Source organism: Haliaeetus albicilla, chromosome 4 (assembly GCF_947461875.1).
Source record: "Haliaeetus albicilla chromosome 4, bHalAlb1.1, whole genome shotgun sequence".
Lineage (NCBI taxonomy): Eukaryota > Metazoa > Chordata > Aves > Accipitriformes > Accipitridae > Haliaeetus > Haliaeetus albicilla.
The window spans coordinates 287,335-309,574 of record NC_091486.1 but is presented as its reverse complement, the minus strand read 5'-3'; the positions used below and the strand labels follow the sequence as shown (position 1 = coordinate 309,574).

Here is a 22,240-nt window from a genome sequence, read left to right as displayed (position 1 = left end):
CCGTCCATAACCTAACCATGTGCACAATTTGTTTCACGGGACACTGGTGAGCACACAGACTTTGGTTCTGAAAACTAAAATGAAAGCTCTGGAAAACTGTGTATTATGTGCATGCATTTCACAAAGGCAAGTTTTCGTTTCACACATCAATGCAAATATTTGTTCTCTCATGTAATACTGGAATGAAAAGATAACAACAAATTAGCATGAATTGCGTTAGCATATCTGCATCCTCAGTAAGAAATACTTACATGTGCACATGGGAATGATTCTAAGGTATTTTTCACTAACAGAAATAATTGGATTGTTTATTGCTTGTATTTACATATGTAAACATCATTCTATTCACATTACTTAAGTGACCTACATCTTCTAATTGAAATCACACCAAATTTATTCCAAAAACATAATTTTGATCCAAAAAGTAAACTTTAGTATCCAGTATCCACATTCTATTATGCACAGAACACATGCAAGAAGGTACCATGCAAAAGCATTTTACTTCATGTTTCCTTACGCGCATGTTACTTTTGAGGTGGCAGAAAAAAATTCTTCTGCAAGCAGTGTTCCTATGACGGTCCTTTGCATTTTCCTACTGCCATAAACCAGATCCTCTTCAGGAAATACAAGCCCACTGCAACAACCCACTCAGCAAGGACAGCGATCACAGTGGAGATATACTTGCTGAGGAATATACGCACTGAGGAATCGGAGAACTGTTACAGGCAAGAGTGAAGTAACACTAATACTGCCTACCATTTCCTCAGCTGGTGGGTCTAATGTGTGCATCTTCTTCAATACAGTGATTGATTTTCACAAAACTGTAGAACTTTACCTTTGAATATCTATCCTACCCTCACTTATGGCTGAAAATGAACAGCAAAGAAAAGTTACCGCATGGAATGGATAGGCACATGGACAAACAGATGAATGGACAGTGTTGTCATAAAATTTTATGTGTTGACAACAGGTACTTAAAAGGGAAAAAGCTACAAAGGAACCTCCTGCATAATTAGGAGTGACCAGAAGCATTATAGAAGCAGTTGAGTTTTATCAGAACTTACTTGTTCCATTTCATTAACAGCATTTGAGTTCAATCTGTTTATAATAAAGTGTGTAAATACAGGTTAATCTGCTGCTCCAAGGCTAACAATGCTGTGGATCCATGACAATAACTATTCAAGGATTCTCAAAAATCTACATTATGTAGAATTCAAAAGTGTGTCATTTTTTAATTAATGTCATTCTATGCATCACAGGCAGCTTTTTAATTGGGATGGTCCCTCGCATCACTAAGAACCACAATGTGAATACTGTACATGCATCACAGCCAAACTTCGAAGTACAAAACACAACCATGTTCAAAACAGTATCATATTCACTGGATCAGCAGCCGCATAGAATATTTTCCTGCTTTCTCTGGTGATTCTGTCCAGAAAAGGTAGTTATGTTTAAAAAGCAAAACCAAAAATGCTCCAACTTAGAATGTGCCCAGATAATAAGGCCTCAATTTTTTACAGCCTACATTCTTCTGACTACTGTGATTCAGTGTTAAGTGGGGTAAAACATTTTCCATAGTAAAGAAAACATCAGTTAATGAAATGAAAAAACTGTTGAAATCTGGTAAGTAGTTTTTTTTGAGAAAAAGTGTACATTATTACATTTTGAAGACAAAAAAACCCACACTACTAAAGGTATTAAAATAGCATTAACGTTACTACTGAAATCATGAAAAAAGCCTAGTCACTGATTAATTTAAGGCTGAGATCCTGTAAAATAATTTTACATGCTTAGCTCCTTTAAGTGTCAGGAGGTCAATGTCTGTTTAAGAACGCAGGCACACACTTGCATCCATTCAGGATTAAGATGTATTGACTTAATCTAACTGCATCTGAGTTATGACATGTGCCCTACATCTCATGGTAAACTTGTGTAGCAGGGTCACCTGAGATCTAGATACTGCTTCAGTTTTCTTCCAGCAGATGCAGGCGTCAATTCAAGGAATACAAGTGACAAATAAACAAGCACCTTTATAGAATCATGGAATCATTTAGTTTGGAAAAGACCCTTAAGATCATAGTGTCCAACCATAAACCTAACACTGCCAAGTCCACCAGTAAACCATGTCCCTAAGCACCACATCTACACAACCTTTAAATACCTCCAGGCACAGTGACTCAAACACATCCCTGGGCAGCCTGTTCCAATGATTGACAACCCTTTCAGTGAAGAAATTTTTCCTAATATCCAATCAAAACCTCCCCTGGAACAACTTGAGGCCATCTCCTCTCATCCTATCACTTGTTACTTGGGAAAAGAGACTGACCCCCGACCTCACTACAACCTCCTTTCAGGTAGTTGTAGAGAGCAATAAGGTCTCCCCTCAGCCTCCTTTTCTCCAGGCTAAACCACCCCAGTTCCCTCAGCTGCTCCTCATAGGACTTGTGCTTTAGACCCCTTCACCAGCTTTGTTGCTCTTCTCTGGACACGCTCCAGCACCTCAATGTCTTTCTTGTAGCAAGGGGCCCAAAACTGAACACGGTATTGAACCTGCGGCCTCAGCAGTGCCGAGTAGTGGGGAACAATCCCTTCCCTAGTCCTGCTGGCCACACTGTTTCTGATACAAGCCAGGATGTTGTTGGCCTTCTTGGCCACCCGGGCACACTGCTGACTCATACTCAGCTGTCAATCAACACCCCCAGGTCCTTTTCCGACAGGCGGTTTTGCAGCCACTCTTCCACAAGTCTAGAGCATTGCATGGGGTTGTCATGACCCAAGTGCAGACCCAGTACTTAACTTTGTTGAATTACATATAACTGGCCTGGGCCCATCGATCCAGCCTGTCCAGATCCCTCTGTTGAGCTTTCCTACCCTGAGCAGATAAACTCTCCTGCCCAACTTGGTGTCATCTGCAAACGTAGTGAAAGTGTACTCGACCCCCTCATCCGGACCATTGATAAAGATACTAAACACAACTGGCCCCAGCACTGAGCCCTGGGGAACACCACTTGTGACCGGCTGCAAACTGGATTTGGTTCCATTCACCACCACTCTTTGGGCCCGGCAAAGGGTGTGCCCATCCAAGCCATGAGCAGTCAAGTTTCTCCAGGAGAATGCTGTGAGAAACAGTGTCAAAGGCCTTGCTGAAGTCCAGGCAGACAACATCCACAGCCTTTCCTTCATCCACTACGCAGGTCACCTTGTCATAGAAGGAAATCAGGTTAGTCAAGCAGGACCTGCCTTTCATAAACCCATGCTGGCTGGGCCTGATCACCTGCTTGTCCTGTACGTGCTGTGTGATGGCACTCAAGATAATCTGCTCCGTAGCCTTCCATGACACCAACGTCAGACTGACAGGCCTTTAGTTCCTCCTTCCAGCCCTTCTTGTAGACAGGTATCACAACTGCTAACCTCCAGTCAACTGGGACCACCCCGGTTAGCCAGGACTACTGATAAATGATTGAAAGTGGCTTGGTGAGCACTTCCACCGGCTCCCTCAGTACCCTTGGATGGATCCCATCTGGCCCCATAGGCTTGGGTGTGTTTAAGTGGCATTAAGCAGCCCTCTTGGATTATGGTGTCTTCATTCTGCTTCCCATCCCTGTCTTCCAGCTCAGGGGGCCGAGTACCCAGAGAACAATTGGTCTTACTATTAAAGACTAAGGCAAAGAAGGCACTAAGTACGTCGGCCTTTTCCTCAGTCTTTGTCACTATGTTCCCCCCTGCATCCAATGAAGGATGGAGATCCTCCTCAGCCCTCCTTTTGTTACCAATGTATAGAAACATTTTTAATTGTCTTTTATGGCAGTAGCCAGATTAAGTTCTAGTTGGGCTTTGGCCCTTCTAATTTTCTCCCTGCTTAACCTCACGACATCCTTGTAGTCCTCCCGAGTTCCCTGCCCCTTCTTCCAAAGGTCATAAACTCTCTTTTCTCCCTGAGTTCCAGCCAAAGCTCTCTGTTCAGCCAGGCCGGCCTTCTTCCCCATCAGCTAGTCTTTCGGCACGTAGTGACGGCCTGCTCCTGAGCTTTTTAAGATTTTCTTCTTGAAGAATGCGGAGCCTTCCTGGACTCCTTTGCCTTTCAGGACTGCCTCCCAATGGATTCTTGCCAACCAAGCCCCTCAACAGGCCAAACTCTGCCCTCCAGAAGTCCAAGGGAGCAGTTCTGCTAACTCCGCTCCTTACTCCTCTGAGAATTGAGAATTCTAGCAGTTCATGATTGCTGTGCCCAAGACAGCCTCCAACCATCACATCACCCAAAAGTCCTTCTCTGTTCGCAAACAAGGTCCAGCGAGGCGCCTTGCCTAGTTTATCTCCTTTACTGAAACACAATTTGGGAATAAATGCATACCTTCTTGCTGAATCAAGGTTTACAATCAATGTTAACCCAGTACATTCGTCTTAGTAAGCACACTGGATCAGGTCACTTTCACTTAACAGTTCTCTGCCTTAGATGAGTTTTGCTTCAATTGCCTACATTCCATTCAGAAAATAAGCATATACAACAAACCAGATGCCTTAATTTTTACAGTATATGTGAACTGGAGACAAACTTAAGCTCATGAGCAGACTTAACTTGTTTAATTTAGCCTAACCAAAATAAAACACTTACTTTGTAAGTAACTAAGGTCCAAAAAGTTCCTTTAAAAATATCACTGTGCTATTGAAGCCACAAACCTCTCTTAAGAAAACATTAAAAAAAACCCAAACAAAAAGACTTGTTGTGCTAGAGCAAAATGTATTTCAACACTTTAGAATTAAGGACCCATCTATCACATACAATCTTTCAAATTCCTAGTCCTGCTATTTCTTATTCTTGTAATGAAAGTTAAAACACAGTATATCCATGTACAGAATGGCCAACCTAATAGTTAAGGCGGTTTGTGACAATTAATACACTCAGGCTTCTGTGGTCAAAAATAATGTTGTCTGCTACTAGAAGCAATCTCATAGAAAGTATAATTCTGAGATATTATTTTAAAAGCTGCATTTCAGAGAGCAATTACCCCAAAAATGCTCTGCTTATTAGTACTATGTCATTCAAATTGACAGCACTGATAGGATACCTGCTGCACTCAAAAACAGACAAAACAAACAAACAGAGTAACATGTTTACACTAGTTTTTGATCTGTTTTTAATCTTCTCCTTTCACAGGTGATCCAGAAGGAAAACAGGCTGAGAACTGTATGTGGTAGGTGGCCTCTTTTAGCCTTTTTTTATGTACAAGTTACAACAGGTCTTCTCTAAGGCAGATGCAAGCTCTATGCCTCAGCTACTGTAAGCCCCACAGGACACGAGTACTTTCAACATTTTTTTTTTTTATTACTCCAGCCAAACACATTAGCGCAAATTTAAGTGCAACTTACTTGCAATGTTGTGTGAAGTCTTTAGGATAGAACATTTTTCATTTCCATTTAATATAATCCCAAAAACATACTCTTGGAGTTGACACTATCTTTTGGGTTTTTTTAGATCAGAATTCACAAGAAACTGATACTTTTCATGTAACAGTTTTATTGTTTACTACACTGTTATCACAAGTTTTCCCAGTGAAAAGAAAGAACTTCTATTGGTCAAGTAACTAACTTATTTATGCACCTTACATGTTTTTACTAGTAGTTTCACATTATTCCCATTCCTGAAATTCTGTTCAACATTGAAGAACTTTTCAGAAAGTTCATAAAAACATATTTAAAATACATCCAAGACATAAAGCTTTATTTAAAAAGAGCTTATTGTACATAAAAAATAAAAACTTTTTAAAATAAAGTTTTAACAACATGCTGCAAAGTCTTGCTGAAAATTCTCTTCCTTGTAAAAATTTCATGCCAGCACCTCTGAGATTGTTTCAGATGGCTTGGGACTTTAACGCTTGTAAAGCAAATTCAGAATTCCAAATTTACAGAGGAACTGGATTTTCTTGTTATTTTTCTAGTATGTGCTTTAATTTCTACCTCTAGTATATAAATTTTTACATCTTAGCTATAATATACATTATGCACACTGAAAATATTGCATTTTGTATTTCTGTGGTCCAAATATTTAAATGCTTATATATGCTAATACACAGACACATACAGTATCCAAAGCTTAAATAAATTTTCTAAAACTGATGATCAGTTCCAGTCAAAGACAAATATTCAAGTATAACATCAACTATTCAAATGCATCAAAGCAAACAGTCTATAGTTTCAAAAGTTCTCAAACTGAAATAATTTTTTTTTTAATTTACAATAGAACAACATAGTCCGTGCTCTAGGAATTAGTAAAATTAGTCTAGGATTAATAATTGAGGCCTGTAAGAATCCAGTCCATGGCCCAAATGTTTGTTCACACAAAGTTTCAAAAACAAAGGAAGTGTTGTAATGGCTTGTCACTGATTTTAAAATGCTTTATTTGGCTAAAATAAATATTATTTTGTAAGACACCTGTGCAGTTTGGTCTGAATGGAATTTTACTTGCATGTACAAAACATTTACTAAATCAGTGCCTGAAAGGCATTTATGGAGACAAGCACTATAGTCCAAACTGTTCATTTTTAGGATTTAAAGGAAACATACACAATTTAAGACACAACATATTTATGTATCAAATCCTGGAATCACTTGTCAAATCCAAAAAAGAAGCATCTCTTCAACTCTATCTTCTACTGACACATTAATCTGACTACTCATTACCTGTTCCTCAAGTCCATACAAAAATCCCATTCTCAAGTGCTTTTTTTCCAAGTTAGATGAGTCACAAAAAGGTAAAGCAAAAATTGCCAGATTAATTTAAGTATTTACTTTATCCTCCCCTCTAAAACATCTGTTCCCACAGAAAGAAAAAGAGAAACTAAGTCAGACAGTTCAGTTGCTGGCTGCTGGTTCTCCAGTTCTGCTTTTGTTCCCATGGCAACCGATGTGGCATCAGGAAAAACAAATAAAATAAAAATGATAAACAACAGCTGAGGGTAGAAGTGCTATTTCACAAAAAGAAAAAAAAAAAAGAAAAAAAAAAAAAAAAGACCTCTCTACTCCAAAATGCTAATAAACATAAATTACAACATTAGAGGCCCTGTGCTAGAAGTCAAAAACCAGTCTGCAAAAATAACCACAGAACTATGATGCGAAGCATCAAACTCTTCATTTATAAAAGAATCTACACAACACAAAAACTCTTCATCATCCAGCAAAATCCTTCTTCCCCCTTCCTACATAAGAACACACATATATACTGCCATACACATAGTTGTCATTTATTTGCTCATGCATATCTGGCACCATAATAAATGAGCTTGTCCCAGGCTGATTTTAGAACATAAATAGCTTCTGTTTTTTCTCGGGGGTTTTTTGGTTTTTTCTCCTCTTTCTGAGCAGCTCAGCCCTGAACTGTCACAAGCAGCAGAGATTAAACACAAAGTATTCTCAGTAAGTACTACCCAGTCATAGTTATACTTGGCCACTGTCTCAGGAGAAAACAGAATGAGACTGCTGATTGGACAAAACTTTAATCATGTCTCTGCCATATGACAGAATATAAGGGATTCCTTTGGTCTATGCACTGTTCTTTAACTCTGCCACTTCCTGGGCAGTTTTTCCTTCTGAATGCTTTTCTCCTTTGATCCTGGAACTTCTGGTTTGTTTTTCACTTTGCTGAAACTAACAAACAGCTTATGGCCTACAACCTATGAGGGTCTTATTTTCCCCCCCATGTTTCCAGCTAGCTTGAGAGAGGATTGCATACACCAATATATACTTAATGTAAGCAACACTGCAACATGCAGTTAGTTCAAGACTCTTTCCTATACATGGAAAATATATACATTAGGACTAATGTACTATCTTCAACCCTCCCCTTCCAATTTTGACAGTATTTGAGATCCAGACTATTTTAGAAATGTATGAGGCTCATCTTATCAGCTATGGTGTTAGAAGAATTTATTCAAGAAGCAAACAAAAATACCCTCTTCCGCCAGATTAATTTCCTAGAGCTGGAGAGAAGGTAAAGAAATACTTAAATGGTAGGACTGGGGTAAAGACTGACTTTACAAATATCACATGTGATATACCTGAAGACTAAATATATACACACAGACACAGAGAAGGAAAGAGATATGGGAAAAATCTGTAAGGTTGAAGTTATAGTACATAAAATTATTCTCTATTACATTATCTTAACGGAAGAATGCACGTTAACAAACTCAGTGCACAAAGAGCACAGTAAGGAACCAATAATGAAGGACAGGATAATCAGTGATGACTGAAAAAACTGTGGTGAGCAATCACAAATCAAAGATGATTACTTTTCAATCCCTCACATAAAAACATGAAACTTCTATATTCATTTAAATCTTGGAAGAATTTTTGTATTTTTAGCATCCTTATTATTCCATCTATGCAAATTATCAAAGACACAAAACATTAAATATTAACAAAACCAAAATTAACTGCAATTAATTCAGAATAAAGGTCCATCTACACAAGTAATAAACATTTTAAGAAATAAAGGTATATATCCTTCTCTCAGAAATCAGAAGTATGAAGATTTAACAACCCTAACGCTGCATTTCAATCAACATGTTCAGCAGCCACCAATAAACACATATTGCATTAATATATCTAAGTGCATTGTGATTTGGCTCTCCACAGCATCCAAGGATGATTCCACAATTTAATCCAGCATCAAGTGAAAAGCACTATTTCTTGTTTTATGTTCACAAACTACTGGGTTTTACTTCACTGGGTTATTGTAATTCCAATATCATATTTCAGTCGTACCTCAAATGCCAAAAAAATTGTTTCCCGTTTACTTTACTATTCCAAGCATGACTTTCTAGCACTTGGTCATAGCCCAGGCTGAAGACTTCTATATAATCTCACCTCATATGGAAAGTCTTCCAAAACTGATGATTCCTTTCAGTTTTATTTGCTTTTTATTCTACTTGACAGGGTGACCTGAATTAATAGTGTCCTAGATGTTTTCTGTTTTGTCCTTTTTTTTTTTTTCTCTTCCAGTGATGTGTCAAACTTGCATTGTGACTCTTGCTGAACTGATGTTTTTAACAGAACTACGCATTATGACTCCAATACCTCTACCTGACAGCAGGTAATTAATTTAGAACCCATCACTGTATATGTTTAGTTCATGTTACTCTCCCTGCTTCCCTCTATGTGCATTACTTCAAGCTCATCAGTGATTAATTTCATGCAGCCACTTAGTTTCCTGAAATTCTTCCAGTTCAGTTTGATCTTTTCATAAGCATGGTGTTTTTTCCACCATGGTAAAACTTCTTTTTCATTAACAGATAAACTCAGCCTGTACCCTTTTAAGGTCCTTTCAAATCACATCCTATTAAAAAAATATATATACTGCATTGTAGCCGAGCCATCAAAAAATCTGACATCACTCATTGTAAACGCAAGCCACCCAGTAGCAGAAATCAATATGGGTCTCATGACTTTGTAGTATGTTGTTTGTAAACACTGTTCAAAAGGGCTTAAACTTACTTTTAATCTACATGTGGCTGCTCCTTTTTCAGAACAAAACATAAAAAATAAGTCAGAACTTCAGGAAACCAGTATCTATAAAGCATCTGGTGAATTCATGCTGAAAGTGTAATTTTCTTACAAAACTAGGTATATACATGAAGTAATTTGATGCCCCTTTGCCTACGTAATGCAACATTTTAGAGTCAGTTATGCATTTTTCTGTTACGCATTTTTTCCATGCACTAACATGGATGTTCAATAAACAAGTAATATCTTAACTTTTATTATGATACTGCAATGGCATAGAATACAGCCAATGGGCTCACAGCTAGACAGACCCAGTCACCACACTAACTGCAAAAGAAATAACTGTCTTTTAAAGAAATTGAAGAGACACAAAATGAAAGGCCCATTATGCCCTTTTTTCAGGGGAACAGTTTAGGTTTGAATAGTTTTGACCTGAAAAATGGGCATTAACTGATTCTGTGAATGTCTTTCCATGGCTAGTAAAACAGGGAAACAATTCGCAACTACCAGTCATTTACTTGTTATCCTACTTTTTTCACCAAGTAAACCATTGCAAACTTTAGAATTAAATAATATGAACGAAAAAAAAAGTGACAATTAGTCATACCAGCAACTACCCCTTCTTACCAAGCCAGAGAAACCTTTCAGCATAGTACTAGATCACTGTACATCCAAAACAATACATTAATCTTCATTTCTACCCTTGACATTCCGAGATCATAAGTAACATAACTAAATAACACAGGTAACATCTCTAAACTGTTCCCTTATTTCTGTTAGGCTGCTAAGAATTATCTATCAATCTGTCTAATGCTATATGTAAATAGGGGGGTCACTGTGCATCTCCAGGCTGACTAAATCTTAACATACAAAAAATGCAACTTTTGCTTCTAAACATCAAATATTGTATGCCTCAAACATTCTTCTGAAACATCTCTGAAAAAAACTGTTTAGGTGTTTGTCACTGCTTTCCACAATCAGCAGTCTCACTAAACAACTCATTACAACTTGCAGTGCTATTTTTGGCTAAGAATACTGGTTTACTATTTCTGGATCACCTTCTCTGTCATGGGTCTCCCTCAGAAGTCAGCATATGATTTTTTTCTAAAAAACCTGAAGTGACTATTATAAAGAATCAGATTTGAAATTTGGCACTGAAATAGCTCTTTAAAATTTAAGCAAACTTTTGCAGAAAAGTACGAATTATTTGTTGAGTTATGAATCACCCAAATTATATATGGAAATAGACAATTGTAAGGGGCTGCTAAACTAAAGAATAAGATCCTGTGTATAAACAGAATATAATACAATGAACATTATACAGATCACCTAACTATCCTAGCACTCAAATTAGCTATATTACTGCCTACGCTGCTAGAAGCAACAGGGACAACAAACACTGAAAAATGAACCCTTCCCTCAGTCCAAGTTTTCCAAAATTAATAGAATGCAGGCCAGTTCTGTTGAGGTCAATATATGAAGCAAAAAAAAGTAACTCAGCTTTACCAAGTGTTAGAGATCCCACTTACATGCATTTCAAAAGTCTCCTACAACATGTAACACAGATCATTCCATAAGATGATTGCTTGTGTACTTATTTTAAGCACTTTGCAAAATACCAAAACTACAACAACTACTTAAATTAAGCATTTAGAGGCAAAGAAATTTTAAAAAGTGACTGTCCTCCCTACATGCCTGTTTTATTATCAAGTCTTTACACTATTAATGGGTCTCTCAAAACACATAATTCATTTCCATGACCACAAAAAGACTGTAGGCTACATTTGAACACTACTCTATATAAACCACTTATATAAACACAATGAGCTTTGCAATATGCTGTATATCCATAACATCATAATTGTTAACACTGAAAATTTACTGGCATCTGCAAGAGTCAAAAGATTATAAATTTGCCTCAATGATAATCAGAAACAGCTTGATACATAGAAAACATCTCTCAAAAAAACAGTAAAGTATTCCAAGCTGCTCTGTATCTTTACCACATACAAGTAAAAGGGAAATTACCTAGCATAATCTGTTCCTTTTAGTTCCTAATGCCAGGAGAAAAAGGGCATTTTATAACTGATCGCACTTACTAGTGCACTTAACATTAGTTTCACCCTAAAATAAGCAAGAGTGAATTCCATCCTTCCCAGCATGCCCTTTGACTATTCCTTTGCATGATGAATACACTTCTTCACACAGTTGTAAAAAACTAATTCAAAACTAACCTTCTAGACAAGGCTCAACTATAGAATCAATACTTCCCACTCTTGTTCAAAAATATGTTTGGTTCAGTGAAGACAACTTGCTACGGATTTAAGTGGGGGGAGGGGAGGAATAAGGCTTGAAAAGCACTTCTAGAAAAGAAAAAAAAAAAAAAAAAAAAGATGACAACTGCAGAAAAATGTAGTGCTAATATCACAGCTAAATGCCAAACAACAAAGGACCTGCAGTAACAGTTCGTTGTCATTTTAGGAATACATTCTTTCCTTAAGCCTTTTTTTTTCCTTTTCTAAAATTTACTTCTCCAAACACTCTTACATGCATTAAGTAGCAAGTAAACTATACAAACCCTTAAATAATATTTTTACTTGGTAGCTGTTGCCATGTTAAAAAAAAAAGACAAAAAAAACCCAAACAAACCAAAAAACAAACTTGCCAAATGGAAGGCCTCTAGTATGCCATCCAAAGACAGGAGTTTGGGACATCCCTATTTTGTTTTTAAACATCCACCCACTTTGCTTAAACCCTAGCCTCCAAATCTTTCACCGATACATTCAAGGTATGACTAAATCTGAGTGCTTTCTCTACTAAGTTGCCAGAAAGACAAAGAATTGCTGGAATGTATTACTGTGATTTTTTCAATAATCTACACCCTTTCATTGTCTTTCATCAAAACTTTGGATCTCAACTTTCTTCCCATTTCTCAGACTTTCTTTGGGACAGTAGCTTTTTAACATGGTCTGTATTGACAATATGGGGAAAGAAAAAAAAAAATCAATCACTGTCTGCTGTTGTCTGACTGTCAATGATTATCAAGTAGACTACTCCCATTCAGTGTTTCAAGGGGGTGGGGGTGGGGGGGCATCCATTTACTTCTTTAGAGTCCCACTTAAGGTAATTTTCCTGAGAGCGCCAAAATGGGACTCTATTGTTTCTAATATTACAGTGGGTAAGTAAAAAAAAAAAAAAAACCAGAGGAATTCTCCTTGCTTTGAAAGCTCTTACAACTGTGCTATAAAGAATTTCTTTCTGGCATTACAGCTGTCGTAGAGGTTAGGTCCCCAAATGATCTAACTATTGAGCACTCTTCTGCCTCACTTTTCTCCTAAACCACACAGTTGTAGTCTCAACTATTATCTCTGATCTAGTTCCTCCATCAACATTGAAAAGAAGCAGCAAGGTGCTTAAGGGTAACTCCAAGGATGAAAATGATCACAGTTGCAATGGAAAAATACTGGTTTGCATTTCTTACGGTTTAGCCTTTTTAAAATTGCTGTAACTACTTAGAAAAGACCACAGCTGAGGGAGTGATATTATCTTTTATTAAATCAATTGATACAGCTTGAAAAACTAGACTATCTTTCAGGCATATATGCCTGGTATTTTTAACTCGTTAACTGACTAACCCAGTGAGGAACCTTCCTTAATGGCTCCCCATCTTCCTGGAACCATACATATTAAGTAAGAATGTATTTACAGCTTTCGTCAGCAATACCTTCTATCTATATGCCAGGTTATGAGGTAGTAACTTACAACATACTGGATCAAAAGATGCATGACAGTGGGTATTTTAGGCTCCCTTTTATTCCCACAGGAACTAAGTTCAGAAAACTGATTTTTATTGTCAGAAATATAGTTCTCCTTTTAGAAGTTCCAGTCACTACAGCAAGCAAAGATACAGAAAAGTTACCAAACTAAGTGTATAGTGGAAATGCCTCACAATGCCAAAACTGAAAGGGGGGGAATCAACTTTACTAACACAGCTTATATATATTACTAACCAATATTTTTAAGTATCTATTTTTCACATTAAAGCAACAGATAAGCTTACCCATGTAAGAGTACAGTCATTTCTAATACATCCATTATTTTTTCCACGTGATACTCAGCAAGACTGTGCTTCCTACTATTTTACTACACCATCATTTTGTCTAATATAATCATATTTTATTCTTCTGGGTCTTCCTCCAAAAGCACTGGGCATACAATGCATGAAAACCACAAATTTCAGCAACTACAGTTTCAGCAAGGTAACCTTGGGTAAATCTAACAAAGATTTCTTATTCAGAAAAACAAAAGCTACCAAAGGATACAAAGGTTGGCTGATGTTACTTTTTTAGGCTGCCTTACATAACAGGATATTGTATTTAAGATGTATGTCACTGCTCGCCCTTACACATGGTTTTTTTGAAGCTCACGGTTTATCATTTTATGCAGCATTTAGTTAAAATTAAATATTTAATACTGAGGCTGTTCTATGATGCAAGCACAGCTAAAATGAAAGGCCTCTGTGGCTGCAGTGACCAGATTTCAAATGCAGGTAGATCAATAAAAAAAAAAATAAAAAACAAACCAAACTCAAGTACAGCCTCCATGTGTGAGTAGAATGGTTTATAATAGCTTGCAAATGACTATGTGCTTGCTGTAACCAGCTGTTCTTAAATTATGAATATGCAACCAATTCATGTTAAAGCCAAATCCCAGCACTATTTCTACAGGGAAATCCCAGTAGTTTTTGCTTGTTCTACATGTTAGTTCTGTTAAGGATACAAATAGCAGTAAGCTTCAGAACAAATAGGACCAAACTATCGGCGTTTCATGCACTAAGTCCATTATCACAGCAGGGCTTGTCAATCTCTAGAACTTTCCTATAACAGCTCAGGCAATACAACAATGATCTCCCAGCCAAAAAAATAAAAATAAGATCTCCACAGCATACACGAAAGCCCCTCTGCCAAGCTAATGCTTTTTTGCTTCAGCCAATCAGATGGCCAGCCCTGACCTGCTTGAAGGCTTGCATCAAGCTTCAAACACTTAAAAACATCAATCATAAAAACAAAGACAGGACATTGAATTATACAGTATTAACCTCCAGGGTTTGCATACAAAGACCTTAGATTTATTTATGTCCTAGCACGTTAAGAGCTTCAGTACACTGTTCTTTACACCATACCGGCTGCCAATTTGATGAACCTCTCTGCCCTCAGCAGGAGTACGGTGTCTTTGATTAATGAGTGCATGCTTGTGGAAAAGTGTAAGAACATAAAATGGGGCAAAATCCACACGATTATGTCCCTACACATCCGATGGACCACTGCAATAATTTTTGTCAAACTGGTTTTCTTTTGTACAAGAAAAGACTGAGGGCTGAGGAAGGGGCTGTAGGGTTATTTTGCTGATTATATTTGGATACCACACATCACTATTCTAAAATAAGTATCTGACAAAATGCAATGCATTGTTTATTAAAGAATCTTTCAGCATTCAAAAAATATGAATTCATTAATAAAAATTTATTAATAAATAGGGTCACAATCCAAAAAAGTTAGCTATGTATTCAAAGTGAAGGAAAAAATACTCCCTAGAAGATTTCAATTATTAGCTTCTCGTCCAACAGTCTCACACCTGAGATTCAAGCTCAAGAACAGCTAGGCAGAGTACTTTGTGCCTTTAAATCACCATATTTAAAAAATATTTTAAAGAAAAGGTTACACTTCCTGTAATTTGCAAGAAAACACTGGTAGGGATCTCCATTATTCAAAAATTAAAATTCTTCATTAACCCTGCCAACAATTCCAGAGCAGAAGTGAGTTCTGTGTGAGGCTCCAAAAAGAAGGCAACATTATCTGACAGTCACTGCATTATTTTTAAACCTACCTTTTCCAAGGTTTTATACTGCAAACATTACCTGAGACAAGTATTTATTCTCAGCAGTCCGACTGATTTCAATGGGACCATTACTAATGTAAACAGTCCATCCGGTAGACCAATTTTTCAGATGGTGCTTTTACTTTTTTAGTAGTTTGAATTTTAAGGTTTTGTGTCATTCTTCCCTCAGGGGCTAGAAAAATCTCTGCAATCTCTTTTTGCCAACTACCAAGGCTTAACCCATTCAGCTCTTGACAATGCCTGACCTACATCAAGTGAAAAGAGAGTCTTAACGTTCTTTACACACAGAAAACAAGACATTCGGGAGGCCCTGATGGGTGTGAGTAGGAAGGCAATGGGAGAGATTTCACATTAATGGCAACAGGCATCATCCTTCTCAAAGAATGAAAGGGACACTGACAAGCCCAGCACATCTTTTTCAAGTCCTTACTTTCAGAGACTATCTCTGAGAGATATCTGTCACTAGGTAAGTTTTAAAAACATACACTTTCTTTGATAGTTGTCTTTTCCCCCCCTACCTGAAAAACATTCACATGAGAAGAAACTGGTATTAGGAATTTTGTCAAATGCATAAATTAATTCTGTTAAACTAAGCAGGGAAAAAACCCTGTACCCTCCTTTCCTTGTTGCTACATTAAAAAACTGAAACAAGCCTAAGACTTCCTTACTCTCATAAAGTGTTTCCTTCACCTAGTGGTCTCATGAAGTGCTAATACCGCAATAAAATAAATCACAATTTCTCCTCCCTCCCTCCAAAAAAAACCAAAAATTGAAACGATACTGTAAAATTAGTAAGGGGTTTGTTTATTTCCACTTAAATCTCAAAGGAACTTCTGCATCAGACTTTGAAAAGTATATTGATTTTTTTCTTTTTAAGGAATGGCTTGAGACCATAGCATTATGGAACTGTAAATTTAGGGCAATAGAGAGATAAAAGAGTAAGCAAGAACTTAACACAGCTAATATGTGAAACTGTGTGCTAATTGGATTAAATGTTCTGCATATATTTTTTTAAACTTAAAATTGTATGATTAAGAAACAAAGTAACAGAAAAATACTGCATCTTGCTTGGCCCTTCTGCAGAGACTGGATGAGAAGGTGGTCCCAATTTCTTTTAATGACTATGTGCACTCAACTGACCTACTCGAGTAGCATTACTCTCTGCAAAGTAACAAACCACACATTTCAGTTCTCAAGGAAACATCTACCCAGCACACTACCGATTAAAGTCAGTGAAGACAGCTTTTCTTTCTACCTCTACCATAAGCCTCTTGTGATGTTTGTAAAAGACTAAATCCTTCTGTGCATCAGAGCCCTTATCTCTGTAACAGTGAAACTAATACATTCTCACCTTCATAAAAGTACTAAGAAACACAGATTTAAAAAATTAATGTGAACCTACTATTTTCCTTACGCAAATCTTCTGGTGACCCCTTGTTGATTTGTTTGTTGCTTTTTTCTTCCCCCTTTTTTTAAATAAAGAGGCAAAAATTAGGGGAGTGGGGTGGGGGAGGATCTATTTTCTCTAATCTTACTAATACAGTATCCTTGTTTCTGTTCCTCATCAGTAAAGAGTAAGCAGGGAAGAACTCCCAACCCCTACGACTCACTTAAAACAAAGATGCACTTTCATTTTACCATTACACATAAAGAATACAATAAAAATAGTTTCAAAGTAAAAACATAGCAGTATAACAAAAAATTTTTAAAAAGCATAAATGTCAGTCACAAAGAGGATGTTTCATTTCCTTCTTTGATGCAGTGGGGAAGATCATCTGTACCTAAATTTTGAATTCTGCATAATATTATCTTCACCACAAACTTCCAACTTCTTTAAAATATGTTGACCAACACATACTTACTACATTTTGTTAATGTTCAGGACATTGTAAACTATCCAACAACCACAAAAACCACTGCTGTCCTTAGACACTGATGTCAGTGTTTCTTCTGATGACAATTTACACTCACAAACTAGTTTATAATGTGGTATGACATAATTTACTGAATGTACTGTAGTAAAACAAAATTAAAAGTAAAACCACATTTGGGAGAAAACTGGTATGTAGATGTGGGAATCTTCGTTGGGCCAAATTATCTAAGTGATGAAAACACAAAGTACCTGTAAACTTCTAATCTTCTGTAATCTTCTATTAGAATAAAGTTTGCTGAATTAAAAAAAAAAAAACCAAAAAACACCTATTTGGTTTTATTTCAACGGGGGGGGAGATCACAGTGAAGCAATTTGAACTGTGGGATGCCCTTCCTGTGTCGGGGGGGGGGGGGGGGGGGGGGTCGGTGTAGCAAATGGCATTTTTAGTTGTGTTAAATCTACCTCCCAACAGCTAAAATCTCTTAATCCCAAATATGCCATTATAAGAATATTGTAAAACTAAAAGTGGTCAAGTACTAATGCCTCCTTTCCCTAATTCAAGATGAGACAGAGCACAAACTTCCTTTTCTTTGCAACTGTGATATTCCACATCTTGTGTAGGAACAGAAAAGTAGCAACAAAGACATTAACAATTGCAGTTCAAGCTGGGAGTGACTGTTCTGTTTCAATTCAATGACACCACTAATGGCTTCTTAGCAGTTCCATGAAATCAACCAGCTGTCAAGTCGACGCATCAGAAGGAACAGTTATGCACTCCCATAAGAAAAAGCAACACATCAGGATGTTTTGCAAAACATCTGCTCCTTTACACTGCAGTTCTATAATAGATATGCAAACAAAGAAAACGAGAAAAAGGGCAGCAGGACCTAAAAAGAAAGACTTCCATTACTTTCTTATTTGCATTCTCAGTGTCTCCCAAAGAAACAAAAAATTCAGTCTTGTAGCACTTTCTTCCTATCGTAAGGTCAGTATAAAGATTAAACAAATCTACTGCAGTGGTCAACCAGTGCTTATTCCCTCCATAATATAAAAATACTGCTAATTTGTCTTTTGAAAATGAAAAGCATCTTATTACATGTTCATGAAAATCAACTACTCACCAAAAGGTACAAAGCATGTATTTAGTTATCTTCCCCATAACACTATTCAAATAATTTTACAATGTTATTGACAACTTGTAATAATCTGCAAGAATGAATCTTAAAAACAATTACTTTTTGTGGGAACACTGACTTGTAAGGAACCCAGCACAGTGGTATTTAGTTTAAAAAAAATTAGGATGAGAAATACCAATACCACAATTCTAGTTTATTTTCCTTATAATAATTAATTATAATAATTTCATTATAATAATATACATTAGTCACAAAACCTTATTTTGTGCCATTCAGAACAGACTGTGGGTCAGTAATGAAAAAGGAACATTGCCTGATCCTCTGAAGAAACATTTTTTTTTACTCTCCAGAGAGTTCTATTCATGAAAAACTTCATCGTAACCTGATATTAATACTCCATTGCTTGCAAGGAATTGGTACCATCTATGATTAAACAAATATCCCCTGCTTGAAGTGAATATAAGATTTCTTGAACATCAAAGAGATCCCTTAACAACTCCTAATGCTTCCTCTATACACACTTAACAAAAATTACCTTGGCTACCATTTTCTTAGTATTATGTAGTTTATTGATTTTGCAGCATTGTGACAAAATGTGTACGTAGTTTATTATAGGTATGAGAAATGAAGTATACTATCATTTTCTGAAACTACTTATCCTCTCTTGCTCACCATTTATAATCTGTCAAATCTTCTAGACCTTTGTGGCATGTGTAATTTAGAACCATCTGTTGTACATGCTTTCAAGTATTTAAACATTTTCATCTACCTAATACTCACATAGCTTGCAAATACTCAATTCAACCACACTTTCTGATGCATTTAAAAAAAAAAAAAAACCACAAACTCATACACACACACACACACACCCCCATCGACGTAAGTATCTGACGTTTGTCCAACATAACCTTAAGGACACTTTAGGTACATCATTCAATATGACTTGGATAGAAAAAAAAGTCTTGATGTACTAAGAGCTATTCCTATTACTTTATATGTTAACTGTTGTCAATGTTTTCCCAACCCTGAAGACAAAGAAAATGCAAATTAAATACAGGCAGTTTCATGTTCTCATTAGTGTGACTGTAAACATGCAGCAAGTAAGACGAGTATAAGAAAAAGAATGGAAAAAAGAACTTTACTTACAATAGTTATTTCTTATCAAGTACCTTGTGCTTCACTAAGTCATATCATGTGACCAGAAAAACTTTTATGATATTTAAAAAAAAAAAGGTGCAATTGAGAAGTAAATTAACAGAACAGTACCGTTTATTGTTTCCCTTTTCACAAAAGCTGACATAGAGCTTATAGCCAGAAGAGATTTTTTTTTTTTAAATGAGTTTAGCATAGTAACTACGTTTTGCCACCCACGTTATATAGTATCTGGAACATAACCCAAACTACATGTAACATATATACAGGTACTCTCCAAGCGGAACCTTTTAACAATATATCTTAGCAAGTCTGTTGATTCCAAATATGCCCCCCAAATCTGTCATTTAAAAATGGAACAACTGCGTATTTCCATGTTCCTCATCCCAAGTAGAAACCGTTTATTCCTCAGGGAAGATTCTGTACCAACTATTTCACATCAGATTACTACTTTCACATCAGATTACTACTTTCTGTAAACAAAAATAATGCAAATCCCCAGATGATTCGTTATTTAACATAAGAACTTTGGAATGTTTTTTTAAACAACCAAACAGTTAAGCTAGCACTGCGCATTAAATACTAAAGGCCAGGACATACCCAAAAAAAAAAAAAAAAAAAAAAGGGGGGGGGGGGCGGAATAACCCGAAAGCACAATTATCTCTCTACTTGTTACAAAACTAGACACCAGATAAAGAAGCGTATTCTTTATGTTCCCTGAACGTGCAGCCTCAGCTAGGAACCTTTCTCTTTAAAGTGCGGTTTACAACACGCTAGATCAGGAATTCCGGGGGAAAGCACACACTCTTGGAAAAATTCCTCTTAAACTTTACATGACGTCACTGTCTGTCCCTGTAACATTTCCTAAACTTTGAGCCTAATCCAAAAGGACTTTCAGGATTTCCACTCGTTCCCTCCTAAAAGCGACGGACAGACTTGGGAATAAAAATTTGCCCAAGATGGCGAAAGGCTCGTTGTTTAGAGGACAGAAAAATGGAGGATATTGTAATATACACAAAGGGATAAATTTCAACAACTCGGCCCGGGGCTGCAGCTGCTTGTTTCTCTTTATAAGGAAGCAACGCGCACAAAAGATAAAGGCAGAGGGGCCCGCAGCGAGCCGGGTGCGCGGAACGGCGCCCGCTCCCGGCCCAGCCTGCCCCACGCCCCGCCGCCCTGCTAGCGCTACACCGCGGAGTGAGGTAACACCTACGCACCCGCGCAAAGGTAGGCGGAGGCCGGGGGACGCCCGTGAAGAGGCCGAGCGCGCTCCCGCCGCCTCCCCGCGGCCCCTTCCCAACGGCCGCTCCGCCCGGCGCCGCCGAACGCCTCACGCCGGTTCCGCGCCCGCGCGCTGCCGGCCGGCACGCCTGGGCCGGCCGGCGGGCCAGCGCCGAACGAGGAGCGCGCGGGGCGGCTCGGCGGCGGCGAGAGGCGAACGGGAGCGCCGGCGGGGGACCGGAGGGGCGGGAGGGCCGCCGCGGAGCGCCGCGCCGCCCCACACAAAAGAGCCGCCCCGGCGGCCGCCGCCAGCCGCTGCGCCGCCCGAGAGGCTGCGGGCGACCGCCGGCAGGGACGTGACCGTGCGCCGCCCGGCCCGGGGCCGGCCTCGCGACCGCCAGTAAAGTTTAAAATCGCTCGGGACCCGGGCCGTCCCGTCGCGAGACTCCCCAGCCCCGGCCGCCTCCCCAGGACTCGCCTCCCCGCGGCCCCTCCGCCTCCCAACCGCAGCCCTTGCCCGGGCAGGGCCCCACGGCGGGACCCGCACGGAGACGCGGCCGGCCCACCACAACAAAGAGGCGATACGCACCGGCAGGGGAAGGGTCCGCGAGGCGGGCGCCAGCCTCAACCAGGGAACGCCAGCGCGAGCTGAGAGCGGCAAAGCGCCGTAACGCTTCAGGTGTTCGGCCCGAAGAAGAGGAAAAAAAGAAAAAAAAAAAAAAAAAAAACAAAAAAACCCCAAAACTCTCCCGGCGCCGGGCGCGGAGCGGCACTCACTCACTCACCTCCGCCGTTGGGGAGAGCGCTGCCTGCCTCTCAGGTGGCTGAGGGCTGGGGTGCGCGTGCCGGGAAGGCGTCCCTTCCCGGCGCTCTCCGGAGGCTAACGCAGCTCGGGGAGGGGGCGGGGGCGCGCGCGCGGGGCGGGGGCAGCGGCGCGCGCGGGGGGGTGGTGGTGGCGCGGGCGCGCGGGCGCGGCGGGCGCAGTGCCGGCCGCTCCGTGCCCCTCGCCGCCGCGCCAGACTGAGACGATCCCTCCTCAAGGTTTATTCAGCTTCAGCAACCAAAAGTGACGTCAGCCAGCCCAGCTCTCCTCTCTCCAACAATGCAAGTTGCTGTTAACACGACGGGAAAAAGAGCGAATTGTTTATCTCGCCCCAGCCCCGGTAATAAATGACCTATCAGCTCCTGAAAGGAGCAGGGGAGCGAGCTGCACTCCGCCTTCCCAAGCGCAGCCTTCGCACTCACGCTGTACAGTCGTTTTGCGCTCAGAAAAAAAGTTATGAACGGTTCTTCGTGTTTTTCAAGCAGCGACAAAAGAATGCAAGTCTGCGTGTGGTCATTTTTTTTAACGAAGACTTTATCGATCGGGGGAGAAACACGGTTGCCCACCTTAAGTACCTACATTAATTCTTACACTGCAGACTAAGTTCAGGTAAAAAAAAAAAATTAATACAGCAACAAA

General features: G+C 39.0%; 1 protein-coding gene across 5 annotated transcripts in view; it reads right to left on the bottom strand.

Moving 5' to 3' along the window:
• BAZ2B (bromodomain adjacent to zinc finger domain 2B) overlaps positions 1-21,674 on the bottom strand; it is a 164,789-nt gene extending 143,115 nt beyond the window's left edge. For 2 of the 5 annotated variants that reach the window (XM_069780547.1, XM_069780546.1), the window contains exon 1: positions 21,368-21,674. The gene's annotated coding sequence lies outside the window, so the exon portion shown is untranslated. The remainder of the gene's footprint in view (positions 1-21,367) is intronic. The other 3 variants (XM_069780548.1, XM_069780545.1, XM_069780550.1) reach the window with 3 other exon arrangements.
• Between the last annotated feature and the right edge of the window lie 566 nt (positions 21,675-22,240).